Raw genomic sequence first — 26,681 nt, 5'->3', positions numbered from 1 at the left:
CAAACCAGTGGCCTAACCATTCTCCAGTTTTGCGGAGTCATTCTAAAAAAGTTGTTTTGAGGAGAGTTGCGAAGAAGGATAATGAGAACAGCTTTCTATATATTTGTATGGAGTTCCTCCCATGAATGTGTGGCAGAATGGGAGAAAACACAGAAATGCTTGTTTGAAAAGTGGTCAGTGGAGGCTGGCATCATATGACAGAGGTGGGAGAAGACATCTCAACAGTGAGTGAGAGAATAAGTGGGGTGGGATAGGCTACTTAGGGCTTTGGAACTGAAGAGAAAAAGATTATGTTTGATAGTAAGAGAGAGGTAGCCGTATTAGTCTGTACTCCCTGCTGTTGTGTTATGTTTGATGTGACAGAGGTGAGAGAAACCACTGCAGTTTGTAAAGGGATACCATGATCAAAGTGACAGGCTTTTGTAGCAACATTTTTAATGAATATAAGGTTGACCAGATGCCCCCAGGGCAGCCGACAGATTTTGCTGGGCCTTGGGAAGGTGTGGGAGGGGGGCAGCTTTGGGGCCCCAGAAGGGGCAGGGCTCTAGGAAGAAAGGGAGGGGCTGGGACCTAGCCTTTCCAACCAGCATTTCAGTACCACCTGGAGCTCCAGAGACATTTTAAATCCCCAGGGCCCCTGGCAACTACCATTGCCATTGTAGTGGCAATGGCAGCCAGGAGCAATGGACCCTTTTAAATCACCAGTCCATGGGGCAACTGACCTCTTTCCCTCTACCCCCATCAGTGGCTGTTCCAATTTTATAAAGACAGTCACAATACTTGGGACTTTGTCATATATACGCATGCATCACCCTCCACCCCATTCTGATTTTCCACACTTGCTATCTGATCACCTAATATGAGCAGGGTAAGACTGCATTTGTCAAGGCCAGACAAAAGGATGTTGCACTAACTGAGATATGATTTTATCAGAGTCTGGATGAGAGTTTTAGCCACATGCATTAATAGGAAAATTAATAACCTAGAAATGAAATGCACAAAACATCAACAAGATTTAGATATAGCTAGGATGTGAAGACCAGGAGATAGGTCCAAGTCAAAGATGAAGCCCAAGCTATGGATTATAATCAAGGTCAGATTACTGGTGCTATTCACAGTGACTGAGAAAAAGAGGTAACAGGAGTATCCTGAGGGGAAAGAAGGACAATCCAGGGAACTATAGACCAGTTAGCCTTACCTCAATCCCTGGGAAACTAATGGAGGGGATCCTCAAGGAATCCATTTTGGAGCACTTGGAAGGAGGGAAAGTGATCAAGGATCGTCAACATGGATTCACCAAGGGCAAGTCATGCCTGACCAATCTGACTAATTTCTATGACGAGGTAACAGGCTCTGTGGACACAGGGAAGTCAGTGGATGTGAAATACCTTGACTTCAGCAACGCTTTTGATACAGTCTCCCACAAAATTCTTGCCCATAAGTTGAGGAAGTATGGATTGGATCCATGGTCTATAAGATGGACGGAAAGCTGGCTTGACGGTCAGGCCCAACAGGTAGTGGTCAGTGGCTCAATATCTGGATGGCGGTTAATTTCAAGTGGAATGCACCAAGGCTCAGTTCTGGGGCTGGTGTTGTCAACATCTTTATTAATTACCTGGATGAGGGACTGTACTGCATGCTCAGCAAGTCTGCCGAAGACATGAAGCTAGGACGAACGGCAGATACATTGGAGCGTAGAGCTAGGATCCACAGTGACCTGAATAAATTGGAGGATTAGGCCAAAAGAGGTCTGATGTGGTTCAACAAGAAGTGTAGAGTCCTGAACTTGGGACTGGAGAATCCCAAGCGTTGTTATAGGCTGGGGACTGACTGGCTAAGCAGCAGTACAGCGGGAAGGGACCGAGAGGTTAAGGTGGGTGAAAGTCTGGATATGAGTAAACAGTGTGCCCTTGTAGCCAAGAAGGCATTAGCAGGAGCATTGCGAGCAGATCTAGACAAGTAGTCATTCCTCTCTATTCAGCACTGGTGAGGCCACATCTGTAATACTGTGTCCAGTTTTGGGCCTCCCAGTATAAAAAGGATGTGGACATGCTGGAGCAGGTTCAGTGCAGGGCAACAAAAATTATTAAGGGGCTGGAGCACATAACCTAGGAGAAGAAGCTGAGGGATATGGGCTTGTTTAGTTTACAGAAGAGAAGACTGAGGGCGATTTAATACCAGACGTCAATGTCTTGAAGGGGTGGTCTAAGAAGGATGGAGAGAAATTGTTCTCAGTAGTGACAGATGGCAGAACAAGGAGCAATAGCCTAAAGTTACAGAACAAGAGGAGTAGGTTGGATATTAGGAGAAACTACTTCACCAGAAGGGTGGTGAAGCACTGGAATGGACTGCCTAGACAGGTTGTGGATTTTCAATCCCTCGAGGTTTTTAAGTCCTGGCTTGACAAGGTCCTGGCTGGGATGACTTGGATGGGGTTGATCCTACTTGAAGTAGGGGGCTGGACTAATGACCTCCTGAGGTCCTGTCCAGCCCTATGATTCTATGACTAAGAGCTCTCTTTTAGTCATTTTGAGTTTGAGCTGATGGCTAAACATCCAGGAAGATGAGATTTTAATTTGACCAGAAGAGTTAGGTCTGAAATAGAAACATATATTTATGACTTAGCACAGAGGTTATATCTGAATTTATGTTTGCTGTCAGTATTACCCAGAGACAAGGTGCAAAGGGAAAAGAGAAAGAGGACGAATGACAGAACCCTTTGAAACCTCACAGAAATCTGAATGAGGCTCAGTGTATTCCTCCAAAATACATGTTGAAGGAGCAGTTAGAGCAGTGGAAAGAGAACCAGGAGAGGACTGAAGTGAAGGAAAGATAAGATTTTAAGAAGAGCATGTGGGTGCTAATTCAAAGATAACACAAGAGTACTGGTTCTCAGCATTAGCTACGAAGAAGATATTAGGGACATTAGTGAGAGTGGTTTCCATGGAGCTCAAGGAAGGGAAATCACGTGGGAGAAGGGTCTAGCATGGGACTGGGGGAACTGCAGATGCAATTATAAACAGCAAGGAGAGGATGAGAGAGCTGAAACCGTCCTTTTACTGTGAGGGGAGAGACTCAGAGGAGAGTGAGAGCTTAAGAAGAAGCATAGAGAGGGGATGCAAGTGAGCACAAGGAAGACAATGAGATGGACTGGAGTCACTGAGACAAGGGGAGGAGTCAGAGGAGGAGCGGAGATGAGAAGCTTCCATCCCTGAGACAGCAGAAGAGTAGGAGAGAACGATAAGAGGAGATAACAAGGTCAAGTTGTTGGGAGAGGATGATTACATATTTTGTTGATTTTCTTTTGCAAGCTATCAGTGAGATCCTGTATAGTGAGAGAAATGGAGGCACAGAGAAGGGCATGGTAGGTTTTGAGGAGTGAGTAAGAAGGTGATGAAAAGAAGGGTCAGTTGGCAGGCAGGAGGTTCAGTGAAGAGCATAGTTGGTTAGCTAAGAAGATGGCAGAACTAAAAGGGGAGGGAACAAATTTGTAGTGGAGAGAGTCCGCTGGACATGGGTTTTCCATTAGAAATACATTGCAGGGTGCAGAGGAGTAGATTTTGTGAGGGAAAACTCAGTCAGAGAAACCCAAAGCCTGTAACCACACCCTTACATATATGGCATAGACCTCTGCTCCTATTGACTTTACTGGGGCCAGGAGTCCTGCTTAGCCTTACGTCAGCCTTCACACCAGCCCACTCATTGTGGGATAAGGACTTCAGTGACCTATGCTATAAATACTGTAAATCAGATGCGAGGAAATCAGTATACAATGTCAGGAGATCTTCCTGACAGAGCCTTATTCCTGCTGAGTATTCTCATATTCAGGTTTGTCCACTCTTTGATGTTATCTTCCCATCTCTTCTTTTGCCTGCCTTTCCTTCTACCACCAGGTACTGTGCCTTGCAAGATGGTCTTTGAAAGGCCTGATGATCTGATGACGTGGCCGTACCATCTGAGCTTGCGCTTCTGCACCACAGCGAGCAGGTCGTCATGTGGGCCTATGACATGCCTGATCCTATGTTGTACTTCTTCGTTCGTGACATGCTCAATATAAGAGATGCCCAAAAGCCTCCTATAGCATCTCATCTCCATGCTTTGGATCTTTTTCTGCAGTTCTGCTGTAAGGGTCCACGTTTCGCAATTGTACAAGAACACTGAGATGACCAGTGAGCACATCAATCTTACTTTCTATCTCAGACTGATGTTCTTGTCCCTCCAGATGGGTCTAAGTTTTGTAAGCACTGTTGTTTGTGCTATTCTGGAGAGGACTTCTGGTCTGGACCCCTCATCTGACACGATTGCACCTAAGTACTTGAAGCTGGACACACATTGAAGAGCTTGTCCATTCACCGTTATATCCCTACTGATGCCATTGGTGTTATTGGTCATCAGTTTTGTCTTTTCTGCATTTATCTCCATTCCACAGGCTTTCAAGGTGGTATCCAGCCATTCTACAAAGCTGGCAAGTTCCTCTTCTCCTCCAGCTAATCCATCTACATCGTCAGCGAAGCGAAGGTTGGTGATTATTCTGCCCCCTATGCTGACAGTTCCTTCATGGTTTTCCAAGGCATCAATCATGATGCGCTCCACAAAGATGTTGAAAAGCGTGGGGGAGAGCAGACAACCCTGATGGACGCTCACTGTTGTTCTGAACTAGCTTCCAGTGGTACCATTGTGGAAAACTGCACTGGTGTCATTGTCATACAGGTGTTCAACAACTCAGACAAGGTTGGGGCTGATGTTGTACTTTCTCATGGTGGCCCATAATGCTGCCTGCCAAACTCTGTCAAAGGCCTTTTTGAAGTCCACAAAAACATGGTACAGGTGCTGTTGGTGCTGCAGATATTTCTCGCAGAGAATTCTCAGGTTGAATATTTGTTCGGTGGTACTCCGCCCTGCCCTAAAGCCGGCTTGTTCCTCAGCAATGATCATCTTCAGCCTGAATGTGAGCGAGTTACAGAAAGCTGCACAGCACAGGATGAGGTGGAGTGAGTTGATCAGGAAGTCATCTGCGGTGCCCCAACAACCCTCAAAAGGAGTTATGGGTTAGAGATGAGATGAGATGATTCTCATATTGGCGGTGGTTTGGGTACTCTAGTTTCTTTTCCTGCTGCTTAAAACCAAGCTGTTGCCTGCCTCATTTTTCTACTACTGTTGTTATTGCTCAGTGCCTCACCTACTCATGTAATATTCTCAGTCCCCCTGCAAGCTGAGAGGATAGAAAGTAAAGGTTCAAGGAATGAAACTGACTTTATAGGAATGTATAGTCCTGGAGTGGGGGATTTCTGGAAGTTTGTATTCTGAAATGATTCTAACAGTCCTAATGATTTTGGGTATTTAGCACATTTTGTCACCATATTTTTAATGCAAAAACTGGCCCAGTCAGCGGGGCTGAGAGCCTTCCTGGGCCCTTGGACAAGGTGGGGAGGTGGCTCAGTGCTCCTGGAAGAGGCAGAGCCTTGGGTGGAAGGGAAGGGGCTAGAAGCTGCCAGCCTTAGGTTCTGCCTGAAGCGTGCTTTTAAATCACTGGGCTCCAAGGCAGTTTCCCCCTTTGCCCTCCCCATTGGCGGACCTGGGCCCAGTTTTGCAAATATGGTACTAAAATGCAAATTAATTTACAGTATTCTGAAAATCCCAGACATTTTTAAAAACTAAATTGGTGGAGATGGCTTCTTTCAGGCTTTTCTAGAGCACAGGCTTGGTGCATTTTTATAAAATGACTAGCATGTAAGAGAAACATCAAATTTGTGTCTCTTGCTGTCTCTACAGCCCCAATGGCATGTTATACCATCAGACAGGACAGAGTCACAGACACTGAATTTAAGAAATTGGGGTCTTGGGCAGCCATGTAAGTTCCCCATATCCATTTCATTAATTTTTCCTCAGCCCAAGGATGTAATTTGGACCAGGTAGGTCCAGACACACTATAAAATCAAGTGTCCACTTTTATGTCCTTAACATTAGCCATTAGGTATTGTGAAATTGAAAGCTTGTGCAAAGCAGACTACCAGACTGACCACCATAATATATTGCATCATATTTTATCCTGCTCACTTCCTGCTCTACTCACTGCGCTGCATCTGTTACAGTTCATCAACTATTGGAAAAATATCTGTTAGTTCTTCTTGGGCAGATATCCATTGTAAATATGCTGCCAGATTTCACTAAGATATTCTGTAAACAGATCTTGAAAAAATAAATGACCTTTTTCTGGAGGAAATTACATTTTCTGTTTTAAACAGAGCTATGCAAGCTCCATTTTATTCATAGAAGGCCTCTCTATGACATTAGAATAAACAGCCCTGCCTTAACCATACATCCGCTTGCTTTGTAAGCTGTTCCCAATGCCATCCAGGATACCCCAATGCCAGTATATACTTCACAATGCATTTGTGGAGTTGGAGAGAGGAGAGGTGTTATAATTGCTTTTTCTCTTTCTATCATACACAGGGCAAAACAGATATGCACTGAAGGTGATTTTTGCAAAGCTGTGTAACTCACATGTGTCATGTGTCTCTGTTGGGAATTTTGAGAATCTGTCATTGAGAGCAAGAGGCTGATCTGACAGACTCAGCTGTGGCTGCTGTTCTGATATGGCAGCAGGTGTGTGCAGATGTACATGGGTTCATGTAAAAAACATTCCAGGAAAAGGTTCAGAAATAAATAACACTTTGGATGGGGTAGCTGGGAAGATAATATTGAGTGACTAAGGCTACATCTACACTGCCAGTCAATCTTCTGGGGTTTCATTTTGCGTGTGCATGAACTGATGCTTTCAGACGTCAAAGTTGACCCCTGAACTCCTCATGAGAAGTGAGAAATCAGAAAGGTTGAAGGGAAAAATGCTTCTATTGACCTTCCGCCATATAGACACACATGGAAGTGGACTGCAGATTAATTGATGTAGCTATGCAATTGGCATAGGTAAAATCACATATCTTCATTCATCTTCTGTATCTAGTGCAGACACAGTCTAAGTAACCTGGAAACATTATACACCACACTTGTACACTAGCAAGCACAGAATCTGAGTGTAGAAAAAGCTTTTAATGAAAGGAGTGAAGTCTCCTGACATGAATTAGAGAAAATGGTACCAGCTGGATTCATAATCTTAAAACTCTGAGAAGGAAACGCTCCTGGGAGTGAGTGGAACAGTTCCTTGTGCCTTATGATCTGAAGTTCTACAATCAAATGTTCCTTTTCTGCATCCCCTTCCACCCCTCATTCACAGTGTTTGTCCTTAGTCAGTCAGAGCCCAGAGTTCAAAAATGCATCCATGTGACTTCACCTTCCACCTGGGGAAGAAGGTACATTGCCTGTTCCACCTCTGAGCATATGTGCTGGCTGGCTGCTCCACTTACCACAGTTTGTCCCTGCTGGCCACCCCACCCACTGCTCATTCTGCTCCACAGGCCACTTCACCCACCACTCATTCACTGTCCAGCCATCAGTCCCCTTCCACATCCACCCGCCTCTCTGCTGTGACTTCCTCAGGTCAGTCTGTCAGGAATTTACAACTCTTTGCAGTTTGAGCAGAAATGCTGTCCACCAGAAGTGAGTTCAGCTCTCATCTGAGCATCTTAAAATAGCAACAACTCTGAATAAAGCCTGTTTAGTTCTAGCTTTGAACAGTGGAGAGAAACAGATTAAATCAGAGCAAAGAGCCTTAGGAAGAGTCCACACCACCTAGCTGGGACACCTGTCCCCTCTTCTCATACTTTCTCAGGGGACTGGCATTCAAGTGCCTGGCTTAATGAGGTTCTTCTGCCTGACAGCGACTCTCTCATTTGGGATAATTTAAACACAGGTTCTGTTCTTCTTTACTCATACAATAAAGACAACAGAAACACGAACAGCATTTCACTACCTCTGCATTCAGTACTAAAGGGGTTTGTGACCTAACACCAGCCAAAGTTGATCACTTAGGACAATACCACTCTATCTTCAGGACGTCTGGTCAGAACAGGTGTGTTCATGAAAATACAGTTTGCTCCTGAGTCTCTCCCCCTCCCTGCTCATTGTCAGGGGAGAAGTCATTCGGACACAGGTTACATCTGGATTTATTTAAAGTAGTATAACAAACCCAGGCAATTTTATTGTATGTTTAGGTCTAGACATTATTCCAGGAAGAGCTGTTAGTGCTACCAATATTAAAAGGTGCCAGGTATTCCCATTACAGGACCTTTCTTTTCAATTGCTTACATGTTTGTGAGACTTCAACTGTTCAGGCTGAAATTTTCCACACTGAGTGTCTGCCTCAAGATAAACAGCTTTGGAGGATAATTTCCACCAGTATTGTTCACCCATTTCAAAAACTGAAATTAAGGAAAAATATGTTAGAAGGATAGGCTGAGGAATTTGGCCTTGTTTAGTTTACAGAAGAGAAGACTTATGTGTGATTTAATAGCAGCCTTCAACTTCCTGAAGGGGAGCTATAAAGAGGATGGTGAGAAACTGTTCTCAGTGGTGTCAGGTGGCAAAACAAGGAGTAATGGTCTGAAGTTAGAGAGGGAGAAGTGTAGGTTGGATATTAGGAAAAGCTACTTCACCAGGAGGGTGGTGAAGCATTGGAATGTGTTGCCAAGAGAGGTGAGGGATTCTCCATCGCTCAAGGTTTTTAAATCCTGACTTGACAAGGTCCTGGCTGGGATGACTTAGTGGGGGTTGATCCTGCTTGAAGCAGGGGGCTGGACTAGATGACCTCCTGATGTCCCTTCCAGCCCTATGATTCTATGCTGTTTTGCCCACATAATTTTTTTACACTACTTCATTGAGAAGCTTTGCAGCCCCATGCTTTGGAGCAGGGATTGAAGTTTAGGAGGGGGTTGCCCTAGTGGGAGCTTCTTGTCACTTCTGTGGAAAAACTGTGCTAAAATTTGGCCAATTTATAAGCCTTTTGAAAAATCTCAGTGCTGTGAACATTTCTTTAGTATTTTCCTGTGACCCTGCAATGAAAGACTACATCATTTTGTATAGCAGGGCTGGGCAATAATTTTTAATGGGGAAGCCCTGCAAGATTTTGGTAAGTAGTCAAGGGCTGCACTTTCCTGTGGAGAGATGTAGGGTCTGGGATGGAGGTAGGGTGCAAAAGGGAGCTCAGAGTAGGGGTCTGGAGGGCCAGAGGAAGGCTCTGGCAGTGAAGTGGCTCCTTGCCTACTGCAGCCCCAAAGAGCTCAGAACTGCTGCCTGCTCTGTGTTGCTCTCTGCTCCAGATGTGAGGGGGAGTCTTCACACACTGCCTCCCCCCGCGCCCCGCAAAATCTCTCAGCTCTATAGGTTGTAAACTGGCCAATGGCAATGGAGATATTTTGCTTAGGGTGGGAGTAGTCCATGAATTATCCTCCTCCTCCCAGCATCCAGAGCAGAGAGCTACGTGGGGCAGGAAGCCGCCTGAAGCAGCCTGAGGCTGCGCTGAAACATCTGGCTGCTCTGTGCCTGAGGATCCCAGTGGGGCGGTCCATGGATCAGATCCTGCAGTGTGGCAAGCTGGATCCAGCCCCTGGGCTGTATTTTGCACACCCTTGATTTATATGCTTAAAGAGACTGCATTAAGATTGCACAGTCGACCTTAATTGCTGCAATTCCAAACTTCTGAAAGTTTAACTTTGCAACTGAATGTTCTTTTAGAAAAATTTAGTGTGTACTATAAAACACAATAGCTGTATCTACACTAGCCTACTATTTCGAAGTAGTCGGCCCAACTTCAAAGCAGTGAGTGTCGCGTCTACACACGCCGTGCACTACTTCAAAGTTAAAATCAATGCTAGGAGGCGAGGTGTCAAAGTTGCTATTCCCATCAGAAGATGGGAATAGAGCCCTACTTTGACGTTCAATGTGTGTGTAGATGATCCGTGTCCCACTACTTTGAAATAGTGGGGTCCTCCATGGCAGCAATCAGCTGAGGGGCTGAGATGTGCTGCCCAGCCCCTGCAGGGCTCTATGATCACCACATTCAGCAGCCCTTAAAGCACCATGGATCCAGATTGCTTGTGGCAGGAAGCTGAGAGAGTGCAGGCAGCAGCACACACACACATGCTCACTCTGCACACCCTTGAGAGGCCCCGAGCCGCCCTCCCACCACTCACGGCAGCCAGCCAGCCCTGTGAGAACCCCTAGGGCTCCTCTCCTGAGGGGATCAAGGGCTCCCAGGCACCCAGCCAGGGTAGAAAGAGGCAGAAGGACCCCTCCTGGACCGATGCCGAGCTCCGAACCTGCTTGGGCTCTGGGGCGAGGAGGAGGGGCTCTAGGTAATAGGGAGCAAGTGACGGAATGCAGAAGCATTTGCCTGGCTGGCTGAGGACCTGGCAAATGCCCAGGTCAGGAGTAAGGTCAAGGAGTTATGGCAACATTATGCCCAGGCCAGAGACATGGCCAACCAGTACGGGGCTGCCCCCACCGCTTGCCCCTATTACAGGAAGCTTAGGGAAATCCTGGGCACAGTACACCTCCTTCTGCTGGCCATCCTTGACACCACGGCTGAGAAGCTCTCGCAGGCCTTGGACCAGGGGTCTGGCCCAAAGGCCAGCCCCGCACCCCAGGGCTCCCCAGAGGAGCCAGCCCCTGGGATCACAGAGGAGGGCTCCTGTGAGGGGGAACGCCTCACCAACCTCCCCTCCAAGAGTTTCAACAGGGCGTCTGCCCAACAGGTGTCCCCAGACCATGGGAGTGGACCTTCAGGTATGTATCCCACAGGGCGCACACCCCTGGGTTATGGTGCGGGGGCACGGGACATGACTGGGCCCCCCCACGCCCCCTGCAGACCCTGGCCCCCCATGGCCCAGCTGGACCACGGCCCCGGGACAGCTGCACAGCCCCCAGGGCCCATCAGCACCCACCCCCATGGACAGTGCCATGCCCCATCCCTGGGAGGAGAGGTGGGGGAGGCTGAAATCCCAAAAGGGACCACCAACAGGGACACTGCACCTACGGCCGGGGAACAGGGGATGGTGCCCAAAGTGGGGCAGGGGACATGGACCATGGGCCACCACAGCCCAATACTAATGTCTATCCTCTCTTTTCCCCCTACCTCCACAGCAGCACCATTTGAGGGCCACAACAGCGCAGAGGTCTCCATGGTGCTGGATAGCCCACTGGGGATGTTGCAGTGCAGCAGCCAGCTGGGGCAGGGACTACCTCCAGGATCGGCCTGCCACCACCGGAGCCAGCTGCAAGCAGACGCCGACCCCCAGGTCCTTGCCACCCTCCGGTGCCAGGTGGAGGTGACGGAGCATCACCTCCAGTTGGAGGAGTGGGTGCTGCCCTGGCACCAGGAGACCTGGGGGTTCTTTATGCAGACATTCGACTGCATTGTGGGCACTCTGGACTGGAGCACTGACTGACTGCCACCTCCCACTGCTCCACCTGTCATCCCTCCCAGCAGCCCCCCTGCACAGAGCCTGCTGGGGAGGACTGTGGGGCTCCAGAGTCTGCCCAGGCATATCTGCTGGTCCTCCCAGCCCCCACCCGGCCTTGATGGGGACCTCAGACAAGGGGGAGTGGCAACCCAGACACAGTGGGGGTTGCACCCCTCCATGCCAGACATGGAGCAGTGAGGGGCCAAGGACTTGGTCACCCAGGCCCCACCCCCGTATATAGTTCCCCCCACCTCCGTTATAAAGAGTTATGTCCCCTGCCTTTAAGTAGCATGTCACCACATGTACATCGTTTCCCCAAGGATATTTGTTCACTTTAAAAAATTGATTGACAAGTTTTTGGTTAGTATATACAAAATTCAGTTTTATTTTTCAAACGCCTCAGTGTGTTGTGTGCTCTTTGGGGGGGGGGGTGTGCAGGTGGTGGGGGTGGTGTGTGGGACGCCTACTAGGGATGGCCAGGGCAGCGCTCACTCCACTCCTAGTCAAAATACGCCCATAGGGCCTCCTGGACCTGGACCCCCTCGTGGTGAGCCTGGCAGCTGGGGGTGGCAGCTGGCTGGGCGTAGGCCATGTCGGCCTGAACAGCTCACCCTTGAACAAATGCCTCCCCTTTGCTCTCACCAGGTTGTGGAGCATGCAGCACATACCCACAACCTGGGGGATGTTTGGGAGGCCCATGTCAAGGCAGGCAAGGAGTCAGCGCCAGCAGCCCTTGAGATAGCCAAAAGCCTGTTCACCATCTGGCAGGCATGGTTCAGGTGGGCATTGAACCTCTCCTGGCTGGTATCGAGGTGGCCTGTGTGGGGCCGCATAAGCCAGGACTGGAGGAGGTAGGCCACATCTACCACGAGGCAGAGGGGTACAGTGGTGTCCCCCAGAAGGATCTCCCTCTGGGGGATGTAGGTCCCCACCTCCAGCCAGCGGCACAGACCCGAGTTCCTGAAAACTTGGGTGTCATGGATGCCGCCAGGCCAGCCAACATAGAGGTCTTGAAAGCGTCCCCAGCTGTCCACCACGGCCTGGAGGACCACTGAGTGGTAGCCCTTCCTGTTTATAAAGCGTCACCTGCTGTGGTCCGGGGCGCAGATGGGGATGTGGGTCCTGTCCAGGGCCCCAAAGCAGTTGGGGAACCCCATGACAGTGAACCTCACGATGGCCACATCCAGGTCCATGATCCGCATGAGCCCATGGGGCAGCAGGGTGTTCAGTGCACAGACCACCTGTGGAGAAGAGTTATGGGCACTCATGAGGGTGTGCTTAATGTGCCCATCCTCCACTTCAGCCCCCCTCTCTGTGGTCCTTCCCCAACTCCTGCCACCCCAATGGGTCCCCACCCGGGCCTCTTACCTCCATGACGATGGCCCGAATGGTGGCCTTTCCCGCACTGAACTGGTTTCCTTTGGATAGGTAGCTGTCTGGAATGGCCAGCTTCCAGACAAAGATGCTGACCATTTCTTGACTGAGGGTGCATTGCATGTGGGCATCATGGTGCTTCAGGGCAGAGGGAGCCACTGGCAGAGCTCCAGGAGCATCTGGCAGTGCATCCGGAAATTCCGGAACCAGCGGTCATTGTCTCAGTCCCCCAAGACCAGGTGGTCCCACCATTCTGAGGTGGTGGGGTAGCTCCAGAGCCGGTGGCGCACGCGGTGGGCTGAGGGGACCAGGAGGTCCCCCTGGTCTGGGGCAACCCCTTCATCTCCCAGAGAGGGCTCCCCTTCCAGGAGGTGCTGGGTGGTCTCCTGCGCAGTGCTGAGCAGGGCAGCTTCTGCCTCCACAACAGCCCGGAGGGATTCTGGCTGCTGCTGCTGCTGCTGCTGATAGGAGTCCATGGCTGCATGCACGGGGTCTGTGACTCTGGTGACAGCTCCACAGGCCTCGTGCTGTGCAGGCTGAGTGTGTCTGGGAGGGGCCCTTTAAGGGAGCAGCTTGCTGTTGACCCGGAAGGACTAGTCTGCCCTGTGACCTCATACGCAGGCTTTCCTGGCCCCTTATTTCAAAAGTAGCTGCTTTTGTGTGTAGATTCTCTTTTGGGGAGGGGGGCTTTCAATGTCGCTCATCACTATGTCGACGTTGAACATCAACGGCACCAGCCCCAGAGGATGTGTACCTGTTGTACCTGGCACTGGCCACTGTCAGCAGACAGGCTACTAGGCTGGATGGACCCTTGGTCTGACCCAGTATGGTCATTATTATGTTCTTATGTGTAGAGGCTACGCCTCAAAGTAGCTTATTTCATATTTCAATGGCTCTAAACAAAATACGCTCTGTCGGTGTAGTGGTCTAGTGTAGACATAGCTGATATAATATTTGGAATAGTCCATCTCTGGAGTGTATGAAAGTAAACCAACTGCTATGATTTCTTTCTTTTGGTAGTTGGCTGCACAAGAAATTCTCAAATTAATTAGCCTCACAAATCACACTTAACTGTGAACAAATACATCTTTCCCTAACTTATTATATATGTATACATATACATACACACAAACACACACACAAACACACATGCACACTTTTTGTGCATGTCAGGATTAGCAATAGGCATTTTAGGAATGGAAATCTTCAATTTACACCTTGCTCTTGAAAAGTGCAGCTACAATATTATCATGAGGGAGAAATCTCACATACACTCTTATGAATACTCTAGGAGGTAAATGTGAAGCATAGTGCAGAGTAAATTAACCACAGCACATCTATTAATGCTAATGATCATTCCACGGTTAATTTCCCAAGCACCACCCTGAAAATGTCACCAAAGGTGCTGGTTTTGAACCTGACTACCACACATTTAGACTTACAAAATGTGCTAGAAAATGAATGGACTGTCAAACACATGAGCCTATTTGCATTTAGGATCAGACTGTTGCTAACATGGACAACAAAGGCATAAAACAAAAGGAGTCCTGTCATTTCTCTTATGCAGTACATATGAGTCTCCGAGGGCAGAGGTGTAGGGGAGGACATGAACAGGGACCAGGAACCTGGTGCTTCTTCCTCCACCCAGGATTCATCTCCCAATATTCAAGGATATGTTTCTAGAGGAGTGTTTTTCTATGTACTACCCACCTTTTATTTCTCATTCCTGATGCCACATAAATATGCTCTTAAAACCATCAGCCACAGATCAAGGACCATTGTGCTAGGCTCTCTAAAAGCACAAGCCATGAAGAAATCCCTGTCTCAGAGAGCTTAGAAGCTCACATTATCACTACTGGTTTGAATAGTGGTATACTGTAGGCTGGCAGACCTACCAACAGAGCTTTATCATTGCTCTGCAATTCTTACCTATAGTGTCTGCTGGTCTTGTAGTTTTTGCATAGATGGCCATTTATGAAGGTGCGTGCTAGCTTTGTAATGTGCATATGTATTGCCTAGGATGAGGCCACTGAATCAGTCTCACTTCCATGTTTCATTTTGAAAATGTGCTACAGTTTAAAACTGTATTTTAAACCTATTAAGTCACCTTTATTTCAATGTTAAGAAAAATGTCATTGTTTTCAGTGGGATGCAGAGTGCAATGTTTTACAATGTAATGGGTCCATTAGAGGCATTAGCATTATTTATATTTTATGTAGATCACGATCATATAGGCAAGCAGTCTACATTCAAATCCTTGAGTGTCAGTGCAAGCTCTGGATTTGCATTAGGATGTCCAAAAGGGTTTTCAGTGTTGAGAACACAGTGACTCGTGGAAAAAAACAATTATACTTTTAAGCACACTATGGATGAAGTATCAGAGAGGTAGCTGAGTTAGTCTGGATGAAGACTCCATGGACTGGACTTTTTGACATTAAGAAATCCTGTTTTAGGATTCGTTCACGCTCTTAGATCTGCTGTTTACAATTGGGAAAATACTCAAAAATTACAGCTTCCTCTTTAGCAACTGGAGACTCATACTGGTAAATAATTAGAATATAATTCTCCTTAGTACTTTTTACATTTTTTACCAAACTCACACCTATAGTTTCAGTATTTCACTAACAAAAGGATCTTTGAGGTACAATCAGAATTATTGTGAAAATCTGCATTTATAGCTACTGTCAGAAACAAACACACCATATTTTCTAACAATCTTTTCCTTTTGTATTTAATAGAATTCCCTGCATCACATTCCTTCCTTCCTATCCCAAGTCTCTTTTTCATCACTGAATTAAAGGGTCCCCAGTATCCATGGACCAAATGTAGCTAACCCTTAGTTTACCTTACATTAGAATGACACATAAAACCAACCAGGATGAAAAGACCATCATACCAAAGTTGTCATTCTCACCCAGCCTCCACTCCATTAAAAAACAAAAAGATATTCTATGAATCTCTACAGACAGAGTGGAATGGTTGAATTGACGGAGAACTTCCAGTTAGAGTCACATTGAAAGGAACTTTCTCAAAAGAAAGAAGACAGACGCTGTGTATTAACATCCCCCAGGTTATCATTTTGTGAAATACAGGTGCAGAATTGTCACATCATCACAGCTAACTCATAATAAACTAGGTTCTGTCACCCTTTCTCATGCCAAATAGCAATTCACTAGGCATGTCATTGCATTGACTGTAGTAAGACTACCTGAGGAATAACATGAATAAAGGTGAGAGAATGGGGGCCTGTTTGGATAACTGTGGTATCAATGATTGCACCGTTGAAAGGAACAGCACAGTGTTCAAGCTCAGCAAGGGGCAATATGCTCACGGCTGAGACCACATTTATTTATTGTATTAGAACTTCCGGTCCTGGTAACCAATGTCCCCTCTAATTTTTTTTTCATTCATGTGTAGAATAAATTTTGTTATGTGCAGTGAGGCATGTGCAGATATGCACCCCCAGTAGAAACACAGGCAGACAGCTGTGGGTGCTCTGCTAATGAGTTGGGCAAAATCTGAAAGTCTCTTGGGTGGTTGCCCATGTGCTCATCTTTCAAGGAACACTCCTGGCAATCCTAAAGCATAGACACTACAGTGTGTATGAGGTACTGAAGTCTGAAATTGTGAGAAAGTACGTTTGACATTACCGGATCAATAATACAGAGCCATTTTTTTCTGATTAGCTTGTTTGTAGAAAGCTGGAATATTGTACCATAAGGCATATATATCTAGGAGGAAACTGACTGAGAGGATAAAAAACTGCGGAAAGGTAAAGATGCCTAATATAACGATTTCTTTTATCAGAAGCATCCGTACAGTGAGGGTTTGAGTGTTTCTTACCACTATGTGTTAAAGTACTTGATAGAAAAAAGGGGGAAAAAATCTTCTGGCACTTAAACCTGGCAGTGCAGTTATCCATTTAAACCCCTATATCAGATTACTGATGCCATGAGATGTCTTATATAAAGCTGGATAACAGTCATATCAGTATGTATCCAGTACAAAGCTTCTCATAAATAAATAGGGCTAGAGGCAAGTTTTGATGGCAGAGGGTAGCATTCTGCTCTGTTCTCACTGAAAGATGGCCCTGGTTTAGTAAAGATATGTTTTGTTGGCAAAAACTGTGCTATCATCTGGTTAAGTGGTGGGATGTTCAGACATGAAGCTGTAGAAAACATTTTAGCTTAATCTTGAAGGCAAGTGATTTACTTTGTAGCATTTCAAGGTTATTTGTTTTTCAGTGCAGCAGCTTGTTTGCCTGGAATCAGTATGACTCACAAAATATTGTTGAAAAGGAATATTAAAAGGAGAAAAAGGAAAAATAAGAGGAATAAACATAGAATGAGAGTCCGAAAGAGACCTAGTAAAGGAATAAAACTGAACAAATCATGGAAAAAAGAAGGGAGGAATTAAACTCAAGAGAAAATGACATTGACTAGAAATATATCAAGTAAAAATAAAATTAACTTAAAGCCTGTTGTGGAACCACATTAGTAAGTTCTTTTGGAAAACCAGGCCCTTTTTCAAAAGAACACAGGGAGCATCTACACACAAAACTCGCTCTTCTGAGACAAAATAGAAAGAATGCAGATCTTTTTCTGGGAACCCTGGACCATTCCTGGATCAGAAAGAGTGCCTTCTTTCGAAAGTTTCTTTCAAACAAAAGCATGTGTAGATGCTCCGCAGGCCCTTTTTTCGAAAAAGCAGTCCTCATGGCACCAAATTTTTCGATCCTTGGCCCGTTCTTTTGAAAGAGCAGGGGCTGTGCGGATGCTCTCTCTTGAAAGAGCAGATCAATTTTTTGGTCCACTTTTTTGTGTGTGAACCCGCTCTTTTGAAAGAAGACTTTTTGGAAGAGATCTTCTGGAAGAACTTCTTTCAAAAGATCACTGTATTGTAGACGTAGCCCTTGGGAGTAGCCTTATAGCTTTTGAGAGGCTATTTGTGTAAGTGTTTATTCATGTCAATAAGAAACGAACAGTTTATCTCTTTAAGTGAACTCATTCTTGTTAATTATCAATTCTTTGGGGCACAGGCCATCTATTAGTTTTGCATTTGTACAACACCCATCACAGTAGGATTTCTTGACCAATGCTGCAGCTCCAAGGCACAATGGCAATATAAATTATTATTATTATTATTATTAGTATTATTATTATTATTGATAATAATAATAATAATAATAATAATAATAATAATAATCAGAAATTAGGTGCAGGTGTATCAGATGACATGAAGTCCTGAAGAAATCTACATTTCATAAATGTGAATAAGTAGCTCCTGTGAAAAAGGTTAACTTTTTAAGTTCTGGGAACTTGACACTAATCAGCCTTTTAAACAGCTTGTGCTATTTTTTTTTAATTTTATTTGATTCATGTCACGCTCTATTTTTATATTAAAAACTGGGCCATTTCTCACTAGATACATTTTGAAACCAGACCCTAATTCTTCAACTGCTGATACAATTCACTAAGGCCGTTTCTACACAGGCCACTTTCTTCAAAAGTGGCATGGTAATACACGGCCTGAAATATGCTGAGTCACGGATGCAAATTCCCCATGCCTCATTAGCATAACGTCACATGATTTGGAGTCCAGAAGACTGTTCTTCTGGACTCCAAAATGCCATGTAGAAGCACGGCCCCCGGGGGAGCTTCCAGAAGTTTTGGAAATCCAAAGCACATGACTGTATGCTAATGAGGTGCAGGGAATTTGCATCCATGCCTCATTAGCATATTTCGGGCCATGTATTACCATGCCACTTTCGAAGAAAGTGGCCTATGTAGAAACAGCCTAAGTAAGGTACTACAAGGTGTACGTGAGGCTTAATCAGGGTCCTCAAGAATAGGAAACTTGAAGCCATTCAAATATTCTGCCTTAAAGTTAGCACTACTATTCAAATGAGAGGAAGGGGAAGGTAAACAGAACAAGGTAAAGTACTATGTGTTCTCCTTTCGCTATTTAAATAAATAATACTTATTTTTTTTGTTCAGCAACAGTGTTTTCTTTTCCTTTCTTCTTACAAAAAACACTCAAATGAGAGAGCATATGAAATAGATTAGTATTTTATGCTAGTCAGTCACACAAAAGATCAGCAAATGGCAGAATGACATTAAGATATACAGAGCAACAATTCAGTTATGCTTGGGTCTTTTGTACACATTTGGTCTGACCCAGTATGACCATTGTTATGTTAAATCTAACCCTGAATGCATAGTTGAAATTTGGCTGATCTCCAGAACATTCTCCTATCTTGAAAATGAACTGAATTTCACTTGCACCTCCATCTATTGACTTCATGGGGGGGGCGGGTAATAACAACATTTTGTAGCTTTGGGTCTAGTTATAATTAGTTTGAGCTCATGATTCTCAGAATCAGTCAAAAATCATTATGTTTCCCATCAAATTTTGTGAATCTTAATTTTCCATTTAGTTTCAAAATGAAACTGTATACCAGTATTGTTTTGGTTGAAATGGGGCTCTTGTTCACTTCACTAGAGAATGTTTTTTTATGGACTTGGTCTGTATATAAATTAAACCACAAAGCAGGCAATCTAAGTATGGCATCTGCCTTTTTCCTAGTTTGCTTTAACTCTATTTTAGTACAAATAGCTGTTGCTTAACAGTGTAAACATTTCAGCAAATTACAATTATACATTATTCTCTTTAATATGTGAGATACCAGGGCCACATCTAAACTTTTTCAGGGATTAGGAACTGGTGACAGAGGGGGGTTTAGCCAGCAGGAGGCACGCCTGCACAGCCTCTGTACTGCCGGCACCCCCCTCTGCCAACAGCAAACTCTTGCGCGGCTATGCTAATGGGCAACCATATGCAATGTCTAGAAAACTCATTAGCTTAGTGCTGCCGGCAGTAGCACTGTGTTAAGTGCCTATTTAGACGTGGCCCAGAGCAGCTGCCTATTCTAACTATTGGTAAATACTCATGAATTTGCTGGTGAAAAGTTGATCTTGTAAAGAAAACAGCAGCCATCCTTTATTTCCACCACCTAAATGCAGAAATTGTTTAACAGAATACATGATCCCTATGCACCACAACTGAAATTTAGGTAGGACACCAGTGTTAAAACAAATACATTTCAGAAAAGTTCTGTGGATCTGTTGTGACCACAGACTTTCTGGCTGAATTTATTTAAATTCAAAACAGTGTCCCTCTAGCATGAAGAATTATGTCGCACATTGTCAGGACATTAGTTGTCAATAATAGCGTGAAATAGAGCACCACCTATCTTATCACTCTCTTCTATGTTTTTCTTTTAAAATGTTACCATCCAAGTACAGGCTTGATCTGCCCTAATTCTGCTCAGTTTCTGTAATCTGACAAGTTTGAGGCTTGGACTGACTGCCAACATACAAAAAAGTGAAGGATGAAAAGTACTAGAATCTATTCCACAAGAAAGGTAATAGCACCTGTACCCTGAGATGTGCTTCCCATTGATTTTAATGCATATTTACTTGCAAATTTCCAATTCTTTCCATATTGAAACAGCTCCTAAAATAATGGGAAAACCCTGAAAACTGGACAAGACAACTTTTGGTTGAAATGTGAGTGCTTCTGGTTGGTTAGTGAGAAAGCAACAATTTATTAGAAAATGGAAAATGGTTATTGTTTAGAACATGGCTTAGACAGTACCACTCAATTTTCTGAAATCCAAAATCTATTTTATCACTATTCCCTCTAATAATCCTCCTTCTATTTTACTAGTACTTTTTAGTCTACTTGCATATGTGATGCCACATCAGCTATGAGAAGGAGTGTGTTTGTGGGAGGAGTCTAACAGGTGAACCGTGATACCTAGCTCCATGAGGCTAGGCAAGCTTGAGAAGCATTTATGTGGAGAATCCTTATCAGCATGCCTTGGGTGGCATAACATGTAGGGGGACATGACTATGACCAAATCATACACAGACAGCTCTCTAGTGGGTCACTTCTACTTCTGTCCTTGTTTTAAATGTGTATCACTTTTGTAAAAGCAGGCGAACACACACTAAGGCTACACCTACACTACAGTGATCTGTTGACAGAAGTTCCTCTCAGAACAGATCTTCCAACAAAACCTCTGTCTACAGATCACATCAACACACAAAAACAAATCACAAGAGCTGTTGGTTCTGGTGACAGAGAGTGGCCAAACTGCCTGGCTGGTCACTTGAGAGAAGAGCCAACTGGAATAGCCCAGTGGTTAGAGCCCTAGCTTTGTAAACTGAGGGTTGCAAGAGCAATCCTTGAGGGGAGGGCCTTTCAAGGTCCTAGCACAGATTAGATTTAAAAATAAAGAAAGTTGTCAGGGATGATGGGAGGCCCTGCTGTGGGTATAGGGGACTGGACTTGATGATCTCTTGAGGTCCTTTCTAGCTCTGTGAGATATGTAAGTTCAGTAAACAGGGCTGCCCAGTGAACTGGAACCCCTGTGTGTTGATATAGGTCCCCCGGAGCATCTACATGGCTTTTTCGTTAACAAAGGCGTTATTCCTCATCTATCAGCAGAAGTGCCAAGTTTTGTCGACAAAATGAATTTTGTATGTAGATGCTCCGTGAGTTTTGTTGGCAAAGCCCCGATTGTGTTGACAAATCTCTCTAGTGTAGATGTAGCTTAGGAGAACCAGCAGAACCTGGCAACCCTGTATGTAAACATAGTATCTTGTGGGCCACACATAGAACTGCAATGGGCATATGCATCCTTTGAGCCACAGATTGCCCACCGCTGCTGGAGAACAAAGATAAAATTGTATCCCACTGAGTTTAAGCTACTATAAGTGCCTCATCTTTTAATGCTTATCTAGACTAGAACAACAGCTGAAAAGACCACCTTTTCACATAGCAGGTCAGCCTGCGTGGGAGCCTGCAACTGATATGAGAAAACCTGTGAGAAAACATCAGAGCAAGCATGGCAAAAGACTCTGTAAAACCATCACTCAGAAGGTTCCTCTAGAAAGGGATTTAATAGCATCTGCCCTCAAGTATCTTGTGCATCTCCTGCAGAGTATTCTGAAAATGTGCCTTCAAAATGTAAACCGAGATTAGAAAGACTATTTCATTGACCAAGAAAAGAAAGCTCCAAATAAAAGGCATTTAAGAATATCACACTGAAGTTTTGAAATTTCAGTTGTGTATGTGCAAAGACCATGATTTTAAGTTATATTCTTTGTTCCATACACAGGCACCTAAATAGTAACCTGATTTTTCAAAAGTACTGAGTATTCAACAACTTAAAACAAGAACATGTGTATTCAGATTCCTTTGAAAAGTCACCCTCTATTGGGCACCTACTTATGGAATGATAAACGTATCTTTAGGCACCCATATTTTTTTAAAATCTTGCCTGAGTATCCTCAGTCCTATTAATCCTGCTTCATAGCTGGGGATGGACTAGAAGATCTCCTGAGGTCCCTTCCATCACTATATTTCTATAAAGCTACATCATTTATTCTGGATGATAAAATTGGGGATGCCGTTATTTTCACATTTGCCTCCAAACCCTCAAACCTCCAGGAGTTTTTGTATCCCCAGTGACAATAGAAACAAAGGTTAAAGTATGCCTTTCCCATCTCTGCCATGGTACAATAGCTTAAACATTCTCCTTTTTTTCCCCTCGCACTAAATTACTATACAGAGTCGTGACCTACATAATTTTATAATGATAATAGTTAGTTGTCAATCCACAGGATGGTTGCAATGTGCTATTTCTACATAAATATGAACCTTCTTCTTGGGCTTGATTTCAGCAAGGCAGAGGTCTTTTTCCTCAATTCATTTGACTAGGCGTCCATGGTGTTAGACTCCTATTGGATCATATAGTACATTTGCCTTTCTGTGAGATCTGTCTTTCACAAGAGCTTGTTCAGGTTTCCACTCAGTACTCTATGTTTATGAGGATTCTTCTTCATTGTTCCTCATCTTCTTCCTGTTGCCTTTTGGCTCCCAGATAACCCATGCTCTAGTTCATTATCCTTTGGATAAAATTTCTGTATGATCAAAATGGTGATTTCCTCAAGATGGTGATATTATGAACAGAGAATGCAAGCTTTTCCCAGAGTGATAGAATTCAGAGGAATCTGTGCTGTGGGAAGCAAAATGTTTAAATGGATGTCTACTGTGTATAGGGGTACAGGTTGTTGAACTTCGCTATCCTGGCACGCTCAGGACCTGGCTGGTGTTGAATGAAAGAATTTGAAGGACCACAGGAGGTTAATATTGTGTAGCAGCATTAACAACACTTCCAATGCTTACTGGACTCTTAGAGGAGATTTAGATGTAAATTACAGCTAAATAAGAACACAGAACAATGAGAGTCAGGTGTCTGTAAGCAAACATTATGGGACCATGGGAAACTTGACCATACCCATGATAAGTGATCATCCAGCTAACTAAACTCATGCCAGATTACAGATATTGCTGGATGAGAGTGTGCTGGGCTACAGAGAGTCCATATGTATTTTTGAAAGATTTTTATTGTTAGACATGACTGTATTTTAGTGACCCAGAGCTGGAGACTATGAACCTTATTAGGTGACTTTTATTATAAATTCTATTATTGATTCCCTGTAACCATGGGGCAGATAGTTAAGCATTTCATACCTCAGTTTATACAACTGTAAAATAGGTATAACAGACATCACCAAGGTAATGCAATGATGGTAATGAAATCAGAGTTTGTAATGTGCTTTGATGTCCTCAAATGAAATACTACATAGTACTCGGAGATCCTCTCTTAGGAGATATGGAGTGGTAAAAAAATGTTATCACGCTATTTGTTACCTTTCACTTTAAAACTTGAAAGTTAAAGTGTCTTCTCCTCTTCCATTGACTTATTATTTATTTTGCTGTTCTGCTGCTGCAGAAGGCAATACTTCGTGTTTAGTAGTAATCTGTCCTTGTCATAGCATCATCACACACCACTGAGGAAGTCAGCAGGAATGGAATGTGCTGTACAGTTCTAGGATGCCAGCCATGCACGAGTAGGCTGCCAGGCCCAATACTCCATTTATTGCTTCTCTCTTTTGCTAAGGGACACTGCTTGGTAACTAACTGCTTCTGCTCCCAGCATAGTGGGAGCTTAGGAAGAGTGGACGCACTGTGAAATTCAGAGCAGCTATATCCAAATGCTATTAATTTGTATAAGACTGCTTGGTATTAGCAATTACATTTGCAAATTGGTTCAAAAAATTAGGCCCACACAGAACAGTGATGAGTGACGAAAGGAGGAAGACCGTGTTGAGCATAGAATTTATCGATTTTAAACATTCTAGCTGGTAAATAAGTCCACAAGCCCTTAAAAAAGGTCGGGTTTAGTAACAGAGATTCTGGCATCAATCAGAGATGATGGTTTATAGGTAGATCGAGTACAAAAAGTTCCATTAGACTCAAAGGACACAGCAGTGGAACTATGGAAGCAGACAGGAAGCCTGCACTAATAAATATGCCCACTGGGCCAGTGCCACTGCCTCGCATGGCATAGATACATTATACACTAAATGGTGCAGACACAGTCCAGTCCATCTGTCGTAAACATTAGGTCCAAAGGCCACAGGTGCAGATTGCACTAAAATGTAAAAATTACACTCAGACAGACTCCCTTTGTATAACAGGGAGGGGGAAAAAGAGGGGAAAAATATGACAGTGATTTGTTTCCAATCAATAAATGTTCTCTGAGCAGCCTTGTGTGTCCTTGGCAGGCACTGTCTCTTCCTGTCTCTCAGTTATTGTACATGTATAATGTATACCGTATTTTTCAAAAGTGCCCAAAATATTCAAGATAGTTTTTCCTCAGATAAATCTGACTGTATCATCTTCGTAAGCGGGAAAAAAGTAGATAGATTTCAAAAACGACTCATTCCGCCACTTCATTTCAGACATGACCAGTGTGGTGAGAATGCACTATACATCTGCTCAGCTACGGAATCTCTTTCAGATGTCGTGGTATGTGCAGCTGGAACTGTTCTCAGATAGCAAACAGCCAAATGAGAGAGCCAGAACTTATCTATCTCCAGAAGTCCAGATAAAAGGCAGTGAAATTTGGATGCAGTATTATGCGTGTACAAATAACTTCTTGTTTACAGTCTTCAACTGACTTCCAACTGATTTCTCATGCTAAGGTGTTCCTCCACTGTATCTCCTACAGAATAAGCAACGTGACATTGGCTATATGTTCAACATTCAAAAAAGGTAAAAAATCATATTATTTCACTCGTGTCAGAGTCATCTTTGCCCATCTTGTGCTAAGCAGAGTCTATTAAAGAGTATAATTTAAAAACTAAACACAAAAATGAACAGTAGTAGCACTAAATATATTGGTCTGAATAGAGTGGTTTTACTTCTTACTACCAAATCTACTGAAGTACTCAATGAAGCTTGAAAGTTTTTCCTTGTCCTTTTGTCCTTTTCCAGACATTCTTTGATGTAGTAGGTTAAATTTATGTAAACACTTTTAGGTGCATATTTGTTTCAGTTACACATGCCATCTTTTCAGCACCACAAAACCATGATGGAAAAGTCCCATAGAACATAACAGAAACTGATAACTCTTCAGAAGCATTTAATTCAGAAATATTATCCCAGTGATAGAATTATGCTCATTTAACAAACAAGCAAATACTACAAACAAAACTACCATATCATTTTTCATTTAATCATAGAGGATATAAGGAAAATTTCTCCAAAACCCTAATATATTTCTATAAACTTTGTTGGTTTCTGCCGTACTAAATTTTTTAGTACTGCCCAAGAAGAAAAAACGAATTCTACCCACTCTTCCCAGGAAATAGTTATTTCCCTCTATACAATGAGTGAAATTGTAGCTCTGTCTATGAATAAACAGCTTTGTGAAAGGGACCCCCCCATCCCCAGGCCTTAACTACTTGCCAACCGATTACTAATGGAAATGAAGAAGAACAGGATGTACAGGGTTTTCTTTTTCTTCTGTGGCAGATTCCTTTGATATGTACTTTTGCAATTTGGTAGCAAATACCAAGTGCGGGTGAAGTAGTGGTTATGTGCAGCCACCTTTTAATTAAACATCAGCAAAAATCGTAAAGCTTAAATATAACAAGAACAACTCACTGTATTTATTTAAAAACGGCAACACAGAAATGTCTGAGCAGGGAACTGGGAAGAGAACTCATCTTGAGAACAAAGGATTAGGATGTTGGGGAGGGGAGAATAAAAGTCGGTCCTTGGAATAAGTCTCCCATCTTGAAACCGATTCAGGATGGAAGTCAGGAACAGAGATGTAGCACCTGACAATGGAGTGAACTGCAGCTTGGCTGGTGCTTTGGGCAGACCAGAATGGACCATGATTTAATTGTCATTTCTCTTTGCTAACCTAATGGCTTTCTATGCCATGTTCCGGTTTACAAATCAACCTACTGCTTCGCAGAAGCTGCTTGAGGGTAACTGTAAATATTTGGTGAGGTGCATTAATTCCCAAAGAGTGTACATGTCTCTGCCAGGAGTCTGTCTCAACTGAACAGAGCACACAGCATGAAGTGCCAGCAGTTCTGTCACGGGAGACTGAGAGGTCAGTCCTGAAGGAAGAGTGAAACACTTTGGGGTCTGGCACATCAAAGGGATCCCTCCAGAAGACTCTTCGAAAGCCGTGGCTAAAGCCCTCACCTTGTGGCTTTCTGACAGCACCCACACTTCAATGTTGCTGAGCTGACCATCACTGTGTTGGACCAACACTTTGACTTCCCCTGTCTTGTATGGCCACATGTCTGATGCCTGAGCACAAGTAACTGCACCACTATGGTTTCTCACACTCTGATCAATGCTGGTGAAAGGGCAAGGCCGCCTCACACCAGCATTAACTATGGAAGAGTTACACAGAAGGGGATGCCTTGGACAGCTGTAACCAGTGTTCCTCCAATGCACCTCTGCCAGCTCATGAGGAATAGAGCCACTAGCCTGCCCCTGTCCAGTCCCTGCTTG

Source organism: Carettochelys insculpta, chromosome 2 (assembly GCF_033958435.1).
Source record: "Carettochelys insculpta isolate YL-2023 chromosome 2, ASM3395843v1, whole genome shotgun sequence".
In the NCBI taxonomy this organism is placed as follows: domain Eukaryota; kingdom Metazoa; phylum Chordata; order Testudines; family Carettochelyidae; genus Carettochelys; species Carettochelys insculpta.
This window is presented reverse-complemented; position numbering follows the sequence as displayed.